Genomic DNA, 12,985 nt, shown 5'->3' with positions numbered 1-12,985 from the left:
GCTAGCGATAATCGCAAGAGAATCCAGCAGGCCGCTTGTATCAAAGTTGATCAATCAATTTGGTACATTCAGCCTGCCCATTAATGGTTTGAATCTTGGCCAGTTCCTGCTGAACCAGCCGAGATTTGAACCATGTTTGGCTGGCCTTATATTCTGTAGAGCGGACATGGGCAGAGCCCGCTCTGCTCTTGAGGCAGCTGGGAGTAAACAGATTTTGCTGTCCACTTACACCCAGCTACCTCTGATCCGCTCCACCTAAACAGAAGAGGATGGAGTTCTCTCCCGTTTTTTTTTTTTAGCTGGCCTGATTGGACCCAGAGGTAGGCAGGTATAAACAGACATGTCCATTTACATCCACCTGTCCATAGGGATGAAGGGACTTTCCGATCAAATCCACCTGAAAAACTGACAGGAGGACCTGATCAAAACACCCATCATTAACGCTGGGATCCCTCCAGAGTCTGCACCAGGTTCAGCCCGCTGCTAGCTGAATACAGGTCACAGGAGTACAGAACTAAGTGCACTCCAGTGACCTACAGGAGAAGTAGGGCCAAAAGAGCCCTACTTCTCCTTATTGCTATTCGCAGACTGTACCACATATGCCATTTTTTATTTTGCACATAGTTACATTTTAACCACTTGCCGTCCATGCTTTAGCAGAAAGACTGCTACAGCGCAGGCTTCCAATGCCGGGAGGACATCCATGGATGCTCTCCTGTGATCGCGCTGCCTTTGGACTCAACTGATCACAGACCGGGGTAAAGGGCCAATCACAGCGGCCCATTACCACACGATCAGCTGTCAGCCAATGACAGCTGATCACAGGATGTATACACAAGCTGGTTATCGTCTTTTCTTTCCTCACGCTCACAGCTTGAGGAGAGAAGAAGAGAGCCGGTAACCAACTTGTGTTAGGGACTTGTACACTGATAATAAGGGCAGTCCAAACAGGGCCCATCAGTGCCGCCTCATTAGTGCCATCTATCGGTGCCCACAGTGCTGCCTCATCAGTGCCATCTATCAGTGCTCATCAGTGCACACAGTGCTGCATCAGTGCCATCTCATCAGTGCCACCTATCAGGGCCCATCAGTGCCACCTATCAGTGCCCATCAGCGCCACCTAATCAGTGCCACCTATCAGTGCCCATCAGCGCCACCTCATCAGCACACATTAGTGAAGGAGAAAAATAACCTGTTTGCTAAATTGTATAACAAACTATGAAAAAAAAAATGTTTGTTTCAAAATTTTCAGTCTTTTTTTCGTTTGTTTAGCCAAGAAAAAAAAAAAAAAAACCCAGTGGTGATTAAATACCACCAAAAGAAAGCTTTATTTGTGTGAAAAAAAAAAATGATAAAAATTTAAATATGGGTACAGTGTTGCATGACCGCATAATTGTCATTCAAAATGTGACAGCATAGAAAATTGGCCTGGGCAGGAAGGGGGTAAAAGTGCTCAGTAGGCAAGTGGTTAAAGAAACTGTTACATTGATTAAAAACGTGACCTGTAGCTACTTGGATCTACTCACCTTTTGCTGTGCCTGTATGTATATCTGAAATGGATACAATGTATACATACGTTGCAGTTCTATTTATACGCAATGCTCTGTAACACGATCGGTAGGCATGGAAGTAAATATTCATGCGTCCGTTTTCCTTCAGTATATTTGCTGAAGATTTGTAAGCCCGTCACACCCATGTTACAAACAGGATTTGGCCCTGTAGAGTGACTTGTCACCACCTCCACCTCATTCTTTGTAAAGACTGAATGACACAACATGCCACATGTTCAATGATCTACATGGCAAAAAAAAAAAAAAAAACTGATGGTGTACAGAACACCCCCCAAAAATGTCATCTCCTGCTTGTATGATCGGCTCACTGATCTTCCCACAAGTCTGCACTGAGATACAAGTCAGAATTTGGGCATCCCCTGCAATAAAATGTTTTTGGTGGGATACTCCCAAAGGGAAATCATGCCTGAGGGCTAGTTCACACCACAAAGCGTTCTCCAGATTCGGTCAGGTTTACCGTATTTATCGGTGTATAACACACACCCCAATTTAGGAGGGAATTTTAAGGAAAAAAAAAACTTTTAGGAGGGAAGTTGAAGGGAAAAAAAACTTACATTTAAATGCCCATCATTGCAGCCTTCTCAGTGCAGCCTTGCCCCAGTGCAGCCTTCGATCCCCTGTCCCTGCCATCCTGGGCTTCAAAATTGCCGACCGCGATTTGAAAATGGCGCCGCCGGCGCCGAAATACACAGAGCCGGTCCTCGGCTCTTTCGGCTCCACTCGTAGTCCCGAGCGGAGCTATCCGAACCTAGCCGAGTAGGTTCGGATAGCTCCGCTCGGGACTACGAGTGGAGCCGAAAGTGAACGAGAGCCGCTGGAAAGAGCCGAGGACCGGCTCTGTGTATTTCGGCGCCGGTGGCGCCATTTTCAAATCGCGGTCGGCGATTTTGAAGTTGTGACAGCTCGGGATCGCCGTATAACATGCACCTGCGACTTTCCCCTGATTTTAAGGGGAAAAAAGTGCGTGTTATACGCCGATAAATACGGTAGTTTGTGTGTTTCCAGATGCTATTTTATTACTTTTTTTTTTCCACTGTACTCCAGTGCATTTTTGATGCTTGTAGGTACATTCCAGTTCGTATATTATCTGTTTTACCATACTCCAGTACAGTAAAAATGCAGCATGAGTTACTTTTATTTTTGGAACCAGAACACACTGGTACTGCAAGCACTGGTGTGAGCTATGCCATTGAGAACCATGTACCTTACTTTCTAAGCCTTTTGGATGCAGACCCCCCCCCCTCCTCACTGGAACGTATCGGATGCAGACCCTGCCACATTCCTCATTAGAATCCTGCAAGTGCAGCAGCTGATTGAGAATTATAAAGTCATGCCCATTCACATTTACGCTGGACACAGACAAACACAGGGATTTCTTCAGAATAACAAAAAAGGTAGGAACCAACAATGTTTGTTAAAATCCCTGAAATTTACATAGATCACCTGGGGGGGGGGGGGGGGGGGGGGGGGGAATGTTTTAGTTCTCAACAAAAGTAGAGTTAAGCTCTACAGTATATAAACATTAACCTGTGCTTAAAAATCTAAAAACAAACGCTGACAGATTAAAAAAAAAAAAAAAAAAAAAGCCTACAAATGTTTTGCACTGTCTCAATTTCAATGCTACAAACAATATAAAAACAAACCAACAATAATGTGCCAAGAAATAAAGTTAGTGTTTTTTCTTTTTTCACTTATAATTTCAGGGATGTTGGCAACCATAGGCCACTGCTAAAAAAAAAAAACAAAAAAAAAACATTTATTGCAAAAGTTAAAGTCCGTCGTGAAGTGAAATCCAAATCTACATCTGCATAGGAAGGAGCAGACAGCACCAGCGGGGGGACTTCCAGAAGTGGAGGTAAGGGACTTTTCTGTGCAACATCGATGCACAAAGCAGTTAAGTATAAACTATTTTAATTTTTTTTCCAAAAAGTATCCTTTAGTATCACTTTAAAAAGGGGTTGTAAAGGTTTGTTTAAAAAACAAACAAACACACAAACATGTCATACTTACCTCCTCTGCACAGAGTGGCCCTGATCCTCCTCTTCTGGGGTCCTCCCCACATCAAGTGCCCCCATGGAGTGCTGCTTTCCAAGGGGGCACTCGTGCCCCCTTGGAAATTGTTTGGCTGAATTTGCATCACATTCGGTTCAAAGTGGTGCAGGACCCTTTTTTTCTGCACCAGAATCAGATCGCATGGGTGTGCACACCCATGCGATCCGATTCCTGTCCGAATTGACAGTTCGCACCGCGATATGCAAACCAATCTTGGGGTGTCATTAACTTTGTATTGGCACTCCCAGCGGTTCGCATAGGGCAATGTGAACTGCCTGTGAGTAGGGTGCAACGTGGGAACCTGCACTGGATTTGCAGGGTTACCAGCATCGCACCAATGTGAACCAAGCGGCACCTAAAAGTTATTTCAGCAGCAGGAGGGGAAGGGGTGGCCACTGTCACGAGCTGACAGGCAGGAAGGGGAGGGAGGGAAGAGGACAGGACAGAGCAGAGCTGCGGATGACGGAGGCACGTAAACTGACCACAGTGTCAGGGCTCAGCAGCCATGATATACCGTGGTCAGTTTACAGGGGGGCAGCACCAGGCACGATCAGCCAGGCATTTCAGGTTTTACAGGGGGGCCAAATTACTCAGTGCAAGCACTGTGCCGTTATTCATGCTTTAAAGGAAAATTATCTATTTTTTTTTTTTTTTTTTTTTTTTTTAGGGTAACATTTTAAGTTAAATTTGAACAAGTTATAAATCACTTTATCAACCACTGAGGATCAGATTACGTAAATCAATTAGATACCCTCTGTATGCTGGGGATTTGTTCTGTCTGGAATGCTATAGAGATATGTATATGTACTGTATCGGCATCACAAAAGAGATCCCCCCCCCCATCAGTTCATTGTATACACTCCCCTGTACATGGCTTTATCACTGTGCTGAGACAAAGCAACCCTGCCGATCCACCCGGCTGATCAAGATAATGACTGAATTTATTTTAATGAACTGATAGAAATCAACGGACTCTATCGTTAGCTATGAAAACAGATCTGTTTATGTAATGTATCAATTAATCAACTTGGGTGCAACCAGCCTGCCGTATTCTCTTGTGATTATCGCTAGCGGATTCTATAGCCACTAGGAATAATCACTGTCTTCTCCCAGCGGGGACAGCCCCCCCCCCCCCCCCCCTCCCGGGGGCAGACAATTGCTCGGCAGAAGGGATTCCCCTGGCTGGTGGAATGGTGCAAATTTCTTTACCATGGGTGCAGGAAAGAAATTTTGCACTGTGTATGGCCAGCCTAAAGCTAGCTACACACCATACAATTTTTATATAATTTTCCTTTAGATTTACCAAAACCATTTAATATGGAGGTCAGACCTAAACACTTTCAAATTGTATGCAATCAGGCAGGCCCTTGTACTACAAAGTTGAAGGTAAATGTGAAAGGAGAAGGAAACTGAACAACAAAAACAGTATAATGTGTATCCAGCTTAAAGAGGAACTGCAGTCTGCTCCACATAATTTGTAATAAAAACATCTTTGCCATTCTGAAGCTTCCCTCCAACCACTTTGCGTATTATTTTATATATACTGCGAGTCTGTACTTGCCAAATATGCTGCAGAAATCTCCCTCCACCGAGTGTGGTCTAATGCCGCGTACACACGATCGGGATTTTGGTCGGAAAAAGATATGGTGGCTTTTCCGACGGGATTCCGCTCAAGCTTGTCTTGCATACACACGGTCACACAAAAGTTTGCCGAACTTTTGACCGTCAAGAACGCGGTGACGTACAACACTACGACGAGCCGAGAAAATGAAGTTCAATGCTTCCGAGCAAGCGTCGAATTGTTCCCGAGCATGCGTAGGGATTTTGCGCGTCGCAAATTGCATACAGACGATCGCATTTTCGGGATAGGAACTTTTTCCGACCGAAAAAAATTGAGAATCTGCTGCCTGGAAATCGGCCAGCAACAGTCCGATGGATCATACACACGGTCGCAATTTTCTGACCAAAAGCTCTCATCGGTCTTTTGCTGGCTGCATTTCCAATCGTGTGTACGGGGCATAAGAGGGTAATCCCCCCCCCCACTCTTCAACTTCCTGTTGCGTCTCTGGGACAGGAATTTAAATCTCCCCAAATGCACAAGGATGGGATTTGAAATGCATCTCTAGGTAAACTTTTTTTTTTTTCTTTTTTTAAACTGTTGGACAGAACAGAAAAAGATCAGATCGTCTGTCAGGTTTTTATAGCCGTTCGTGTGCCCACTGGGGACACTCATCTCTTTTTTTTTTGTATTGGTGACGGTTGTGAAAGTAATGCCCCGTACACACGGTCGGATTTTCCGATGGAAAATGTGTGATAGGACCTTGTTGTCGGAAATTCCGACCGTGTGTTGGCTCCATCACACATTTTCCATCGGATTTTCCGACACACAAAGTTTGAGAGCAGGCTATAAAATTTTCAGACAACAAAATCCGTTGTCGGAATTTCCGATAGTGTGTAGACAAATTCGACGCACAAAGTGCCACGCATGCTCAGAATAAATAAAGAGATGAAAGCTATTGGCTACTGCCCCGTTTATAGTCCCGACGTACGTGTTTTACGTCACCGCGTTCAGAATGATCGAATTTTCCGACAACTTTGTGTGACCGTGTGTATGCAAGACAAGTTTGAGCCAACATCCGTCGGAAAAAATCCTAGGATTCTGTTGTCGGAATGTCCGAACAAAGTCCGACCGTGTGTACGGGGCATAAGAGGGAATCATTACAATGGGGACACTTTGGGAGATTTCCCCCACTTCCTGTGGCATCCTCGGGGACAGGAAATGAAGGGAAATTGCCCCAAGGGATGGGTTTTGAAGCATATCTCCAGACAAAACATCTTTTTTTTGTAGCATTCAATAAAGCAGGGAAGAAGGATCAGACTCTCTTTTAGGTTTTTTTGACGTCTGGGTCCCCATTGGGAAGATTTATCCAGCTTTTGCACTTGTGACCATGGTCACCACAAAAGAAAAAGTGAGGGAAAAGCCAAAAATAAGAGGTGAGGGGAAAATCGTCCAACAGGGACACCTCTTCCACAGACTGTTGTCCAAAGAAGGAAATTCTACTGACTTCGGGAGATTTCCTCCAACATTCTGTTGCCTCTACGGGACAGGAAGTGAAGGGAAATCTCCCCAAGAGTACCCAGATGGGTTTCTAGATATAACAAATTCCTGTAGTGTTGGATAGAGAGGGAAGGATCGGGCCTATGTAAGATTTTTTCATTGCCGTGTGTCCCCATTGGGGAGATTCACCTTAGGGTTGCCACCGCATCCCTTTAAAACCAAACACATTAAATACACAGGTTCTATGGCTGATTTAACCACTTCCCGCCCAAGGTACATCCCAGGACGTCCTTGACTTTGTGCGGGTATATCTAAATGATGGGTGCAGCTACAGGTATCATTCAGATATCGGCTTTTTCAGCCAGGCGATTCCCTACACCATAGGAAGGTTCATAGTGGCCGTTCCACCGCTTGATCGTTCTTACGGGCGGCGAGAGGGTACGCCCCCCCCCTCCCTCCCGCCGCCCTTTGGTGCTTCTACCGACTCACCGCTTCCATCGGTGAGTCGGAGAACAGATCTGCAGCCCCCGGATGGTGACCATAGAGATTTCCGGTGGACTAGATGGTCGCCGGAGTCTCTATGATCCGTCGGAGGACGGGCACGATGTTATGACATCACGCCCGGCCTCTGCATTCAAACGAATGGTGCCGCCTCGGCTTTGAAGCCGCGATCATTTTTTTTTTTTTTTTTTTTCAGGCTTCCCAGCCTAGAGGTGAGATGTGGGGTCTTATTGACCCCAGATCTCATTGTAAAGAGGACCTGTCATGCCATATTCCTATTACAAGGGATATTTACATTCCTTGTAATAGGAGTAAAAGTGATCAATTTTTTTTTTTTTTTAAGTGTCAAACTAAAAAAAAGAAAAGTAAAATTGATAAAAAATAAATAAATTTAAAGCGCCCCTGTCCCCGTGTGCTCACACGCAGGAGCGAGCCCATACGCAAGTCCCGCCCACATATGAAAACGGTGTTCAAACCACACATGTGAGGTATCACCGCAAACGTTAGAGCGAGAGCAATAATTCTAGTCCTAGACCTCCTCCGTAACTCAAAACATGCAACCAGTAAAAAAAATTAATTTAAAGTGTCGCCTATGGGGCTTAAGTACCGAAGTTTGGCGCCATTCCACGAGCGTGTGCAATTTTGAAGCGTGACACGTTAGGTATCTATTTACGTAACTTCATCTTTCACATTACGCAAAAAAAATTGGGCTAACTTTAATTTTTTTTTTTTTTAAAAGCATGAAACTGTTTTTTTTTTTCCAAAAAAAATGGGTTAGAAAAATTGCTGCGGTAATACCGTGCGAGATAAAAAGTTGCAAAGCCCACCCTTGTATTCTCTAGGGCCTTTGCTAAAAAACATATATAAAATGTTTGGGGGTTCTATGTAATTTATCTAGGAAAATAAAAAATGATGAATTTTACATATAGGAGAGAAATGTCAGAATTGGCCCCGGATGGGAAGTGGTTTAAAACCACTTGCTTACAAGGCCTTTTGGTTTACAAGTTTAAAATCAGTATTTTTTGCTAGAAAATTACTTGTATAATGTTTGGGGGTTCCAAGTAATTTTCTATCAAAAAATACTGATTTTAAACTTGTAAACCAAAATGCCTTGTAAGCAAGTGGCCAATTCTGACATTTCTCTCCATGTAAAATTAGTCTTTTTTTTTTTTGCTAGAAAATTACTTAGAACCCCCAAACAATATACATTTTTTTTTTAGCAGAGAATAAAATGGCGGTCGTTGCAATTTTTTTATGTCAGCGGTTTTGCAAACAAATTTTTTTTTGGGGGGGGGGGGGGGGGGAATAAATAAAAAACACAAACTAACAGACAGGGCCGTCATATGATGCCCTGGACTTTGAGTGGTGATATCTGAATGATGGGTGCAGCTACAGGTATCATTCAGATAGAATCTTTTTTTTTTCAGCCGGCGATTCCCTGCCCCATAAGAACAATCAAAACGGCTGTTCTTTTTTTTTTGTATAATGTGAAAGATGATGTTAGGCTGAGTAAATAGATACCCAACATGTCATGCTTTAAAATTGCGCATGCCCGTGGAATGGCGACAAACCATAAAGAGTACCTGTCACATGCCTATTGCTGTCACAAGGATGTTTAGAAACCTTGCAACAGCAATAAAAATTATATTAAAAAAAAAAAAAAAAAAATAATAATAAAATTAAAAACAACAGTGTACAAAAAAATTAAAAATAAAATAAAAGTTCCCCTGTGGCTCCTCCCCCCACGTGTATTGGTCGCACCCGCACACAACCAGCGATCGTCCCATACATGTGATGTATCGCCACGAACGTCAGATCATGGGCAGTCATTCTAGCACTAGACCTCCTCTATACCTATAAAGTGGTAGCCTTGTAAAGGCTTTTAAAGCTTCACCTATGGCTGGCCACACATGTACAATTTTCCTTTAGCTTTATAATAATAATAATTTAGCTTTACCTTAAACTATGTAGTGCAAAGGCCTGCCTAATTGGATACAATTGAAAGTTGTTTCATTTTGACCTCATATTAGATGGTTTTTGGTAAATCTAAAAAAAAAAGGAAAATTGTACAAGAAAATGGAAGATGTATGGCCAGCCTATGGACAGTAAAATGTATATTGTCTGTCGCTGTTGCACAGGTGTGTGAGCGTAATTTTAAAGCGTGACATGTTGGGTATCTAATTACTCGGCGTGACCTCATCTTTTATATTTTACCAAAAAAAATAAATAAATAAATAAATGGAGTTATGTCGTGGTTTTCTTTTAAATTTAAAAAAAAAAAAAAAAAGGAAATTGTATTTTTTCCCAAAAATTACGTTTGAAAAACCGCTGCGCAAATACCATGTGACATAAAAAAAATTGCAACAACCACCAATTTATTCTCTAGGGTCTCTGTTTTTAAAAAAAATATAATGTTTGGGGGGTTCCAAGTAATTTCCTAGCAAAAAAAAAAATAAATGAATTAAAAACATTTTCCTTGCAAAAGAAAGCGTGCCACAAAATGCCTGGTCTTCAAGTAGTTAACTTCCTGTTGTGTCCCTGGGACAGGAAGTGAAGGAGAAAGGTATGATGGAATTGAGAAGCCAGGGACAAAAGCTACAAACCTGGGGACTGTCCCTGGAAAGGGGGGGGAGCAGCCAGCAAGCACATTCTCTCAGTCCACAGTACTCAAGTGGAGGACTGAGGGGCCCCTGGAGAGGTCTCAGGGGGCCCCCGTCCTGTACAGGGCGGACAGGGAACTCGCTCTTACCCGGCTCCGGTCTCTTTCAGCTCCTTCAGCCTTTTCCTCGCTCCTCAGGCCTCTGGGCTCACTGTGTGTGTGGGGAAACTCCGACGTGGCGTGACGTCCACTGAGAGGGCGGCGAGCCCAAAGCGCCTCAGCCAATCAGCGATCAGGAACCCTGCCCCGTCCTCGCCTTGCCCACAGCGTGACGTCACTCTCCCACGCCGTCGCTGCAGGAGGGGGGTGAAAGGGTGCTATGCGTTGCTATGGTGACGCCCCCATGCGCAGAGCTCTGTTTACATAAGCCAGTGATCATTTCCCTGAACTGGGAGGTGAAGCAAGAACTGTCTGTTGTTGGCCAGTGGCCACCTATTTCCGGTTGCCTCTACTGTTTGACATTAAAACCGAACTCCAGACCATTTTTGTTCATATTTGCAATTTGTTTTTGTTTAAAAAGTGGAAATTCCATTTTTTTAAATCACTGTTTCTCCCCCTTCATGACCAGGCCATTTTTTTTTTGCGAAATTGCACTACATATATATATATCTATCTATATATATATATATAGATAGATATATATATATAGATATATATATATCTATAGATAAATAGATAGATAGATAGATATTTATCTATCTATATCTATAGATATAGATATATATCTATATAGATATATATATCTATATATAGATATAGATATATATCTATATCTATATATATAGATATAGATATATATATCTATATCTATATATAGATATAGATATATATCTATATATATATAGATATATATCTATATCTGTATAGATATATATATAAATAGATATGTATATCTATAGATATATATCTATATATATCTATAGATATAGATAGATCTATCTATATCTATAGATATAGATAGATCTATCTATATCTTTATATAGATATATATATATAAGCAGAGATCCTAGGGAATAACATGGCAATTGTTGCACGTTATGTCAGGGTATTTGCACAGCAATTATTCAAACACAATTTTTTGGGGGAAAAAAAAACACTTTCATGAAAAAAATAAAAAATTGAAAACAATATTTACCCCATTTTTTTTTGTATAATTTGAAAGATAATGTTACGCCAGGTAAATAGATACCTAACATGTCACACTTTAAAATCGCGCACACTCATAGAATGGCACCAAACTTTGGTACTTAAAAATCTACATAGGCTATGCTTCAAAATTTTTGACAAGTTATCAGTTTATAGTTACAGAAGTGGTCTAGCACTAGAATTATTGCTCTCGCTCTAACATTTGCGTCAATACCTCACATGTGTAGTTTGAGCGCTGTTTACATATGTGTGCATGACTTACGTATGAGTTTGCTTCTGTGTGCGAACACGAGGGGACGGGACGCTTTAACTTTTTTTTTTTTTATCTTATGTATTTCATTTTATTTTTAATTTGTACACTGTCCATTTATTTTTTCAATCAATTTTATCCCTAATACAAGAAATTATAAAATCTTTTGTATTAGGAATAAGACATGACGGGTCCTCTTTATGAAAACATCTGAGGTCAATGAGACCCTAGATATCTCCTCTACCCTGGAAAGCATGATAAAAAAAAAAAAAAACATTGATCTCTGCTTTCCAGGTAAAAAAACCTGGCAGTGTTTAAATCTGCTAGTGCTGGAAGTGATGTCATGATGTCGCTTCCGGCCTCCCAGGGTCATAGAGATGGCCGGGGACCATCCAGTCCACGGCCATCTCTATGGTAACCTGGCACCACCATGTACTCTCATACCACCTGTAAAGAGAGAGGGGAATGCAAAAAGAGTCTGCCGATCGCCTCCCAATGGCTGACAGCGCTGAGTGTTCTGTCCTGTAATAATAATAAAAATGAAAATAAAAATGAAAATAAAAAATGAAAATAAATAAATAATAATAATGAAAATAAGAAAAAAGTTTCTTTAATAAATCCCCTAATAATCCTCTATAAAACAATTAACTTCCAGTTCAATATTCAACCCCATCAGCCTCAAAGTGTTTAATTGGAGAAACTTGAATATGCGAAGGGAAGTTTCAAAAAATGAGATGTACTGGATATTTAGGTTAAACACGTTGAGGCCGATGGGGTTGAATATTGAACTGGACGTTAATTGTTTTTTAGAGGATTATTAGGGGATTTATTAAAAAAACTTTTTTCTTATTTTCATTATTATTATTATTTATTTATTTTTATTTATTTTTTTCATTTTTTATTTTAATTTTTATTATTATTTTTATTTATTTTAATTTTATTTATTTTTATTATTTTTTTCTATTTTTTTCTTTTTTTTTTTTTTCATTTTTCTCATTTTTTTCATTTTTTTTTCATTTTTTTCATTTTTTTTTTCATTTTTTTCATTTTTCATTTTTTTCAAAAAATGTTTTCATTTTTTTCACTTTTATATTATTATTTTTATTTTTATTTTAATTTTATTTTTATTTATTTTTATTTTATTTATTTATTTTTAATTTTTTATTTTCATATTCATTTTTATTTTTATTTTCATATTATTTATTATTATTTTCTATTTCTTATTTTTGTATTTATTTATAATTTTTACTTTTAATTATTAATATATTTTATTAATTTATTTGCAGTTTTTAATCTTTTTCCTATATACTTTTTAAGTTGAAATTATCTCTCGCGTAGGTCTAATAAAATGTTAAACTATATGGGTTTTAAATAGGATTAATTTGATTAGGATATATATACAATGTTAATTTTATTGATATTTTTAGATATATTAAAATTGTTAAAGCTATTCCAGCCGTTTTTTAATGGGCAACCCCGGCGGGAAAAAGGGACCAAGTATATCATCCTCCACCCACCCATGATAGTTAGGAACAATATTAATGAAATAACCAAGAGGGGGACTAACGAATTACATATAAATAGAGTGTGGGCAAATAACCATAGTTAAAATGGCGGGGGGGGGATGAATTTCCGGTATAAGGGTATTGTTCAACAGATTTAGAGTATAAATAAGGTGATACATCAACACTAAGCAGCTTCCTGATGACGCAACCATTATTGCGAAATGTGTAGAGGCTGCTGGGAAT

At 40.3% G+C, this 12,985-nt stretch overlaps 1 protein-coding gene across 2 annotated transcripts in view; it reads right to left on the bottom strand.

The window, feature by feature from the left end:
• GNPNAT1 (glucosamine-phosphate N-acetyltransferase 1) overlaps positions 1 to 10,087 on the bottom strand; it is a 34,440-nt gene extending 24,353 nt beyond the window's left edge. The window contains exon 1 of one of the 2 annotated variants that reach the window (XM_073609732.1): positions 9,932 to 10,087. The gene's annotated coding sequence lies outside the window, so the exon portion shown is untranslated. Of the gene's footprint in view, positions 1 to 1,526; positions 1,675 to 9,931 lie in introns of those variants that run through there. The other variant, XM_073609734.1, reaches the window with a different exon arrangement.
• Between the last annotated feature and the right edge of the window lie 2,898 nt (positions 10,088 to 12,985).

The sequence above is a fragment of the Aquarana catesbeiana genome, linkage group LG13 (assembly GCF_042186555.1).
Source record: "Aquarana catesbeiana isolate 2022-GZ linkage group LG13, ASM4218655v1, whole genome shotgun sequence".
NCBI classification, from domain to species: Eukaryota; Metazoa; Chordata; class Amphibia; order Anura; family Ranidae; genus Aquarana; species Aquarana catesbeiana.
This window is presented reverse-complemented; position numbering and strand designations above follow the sequence as displayed.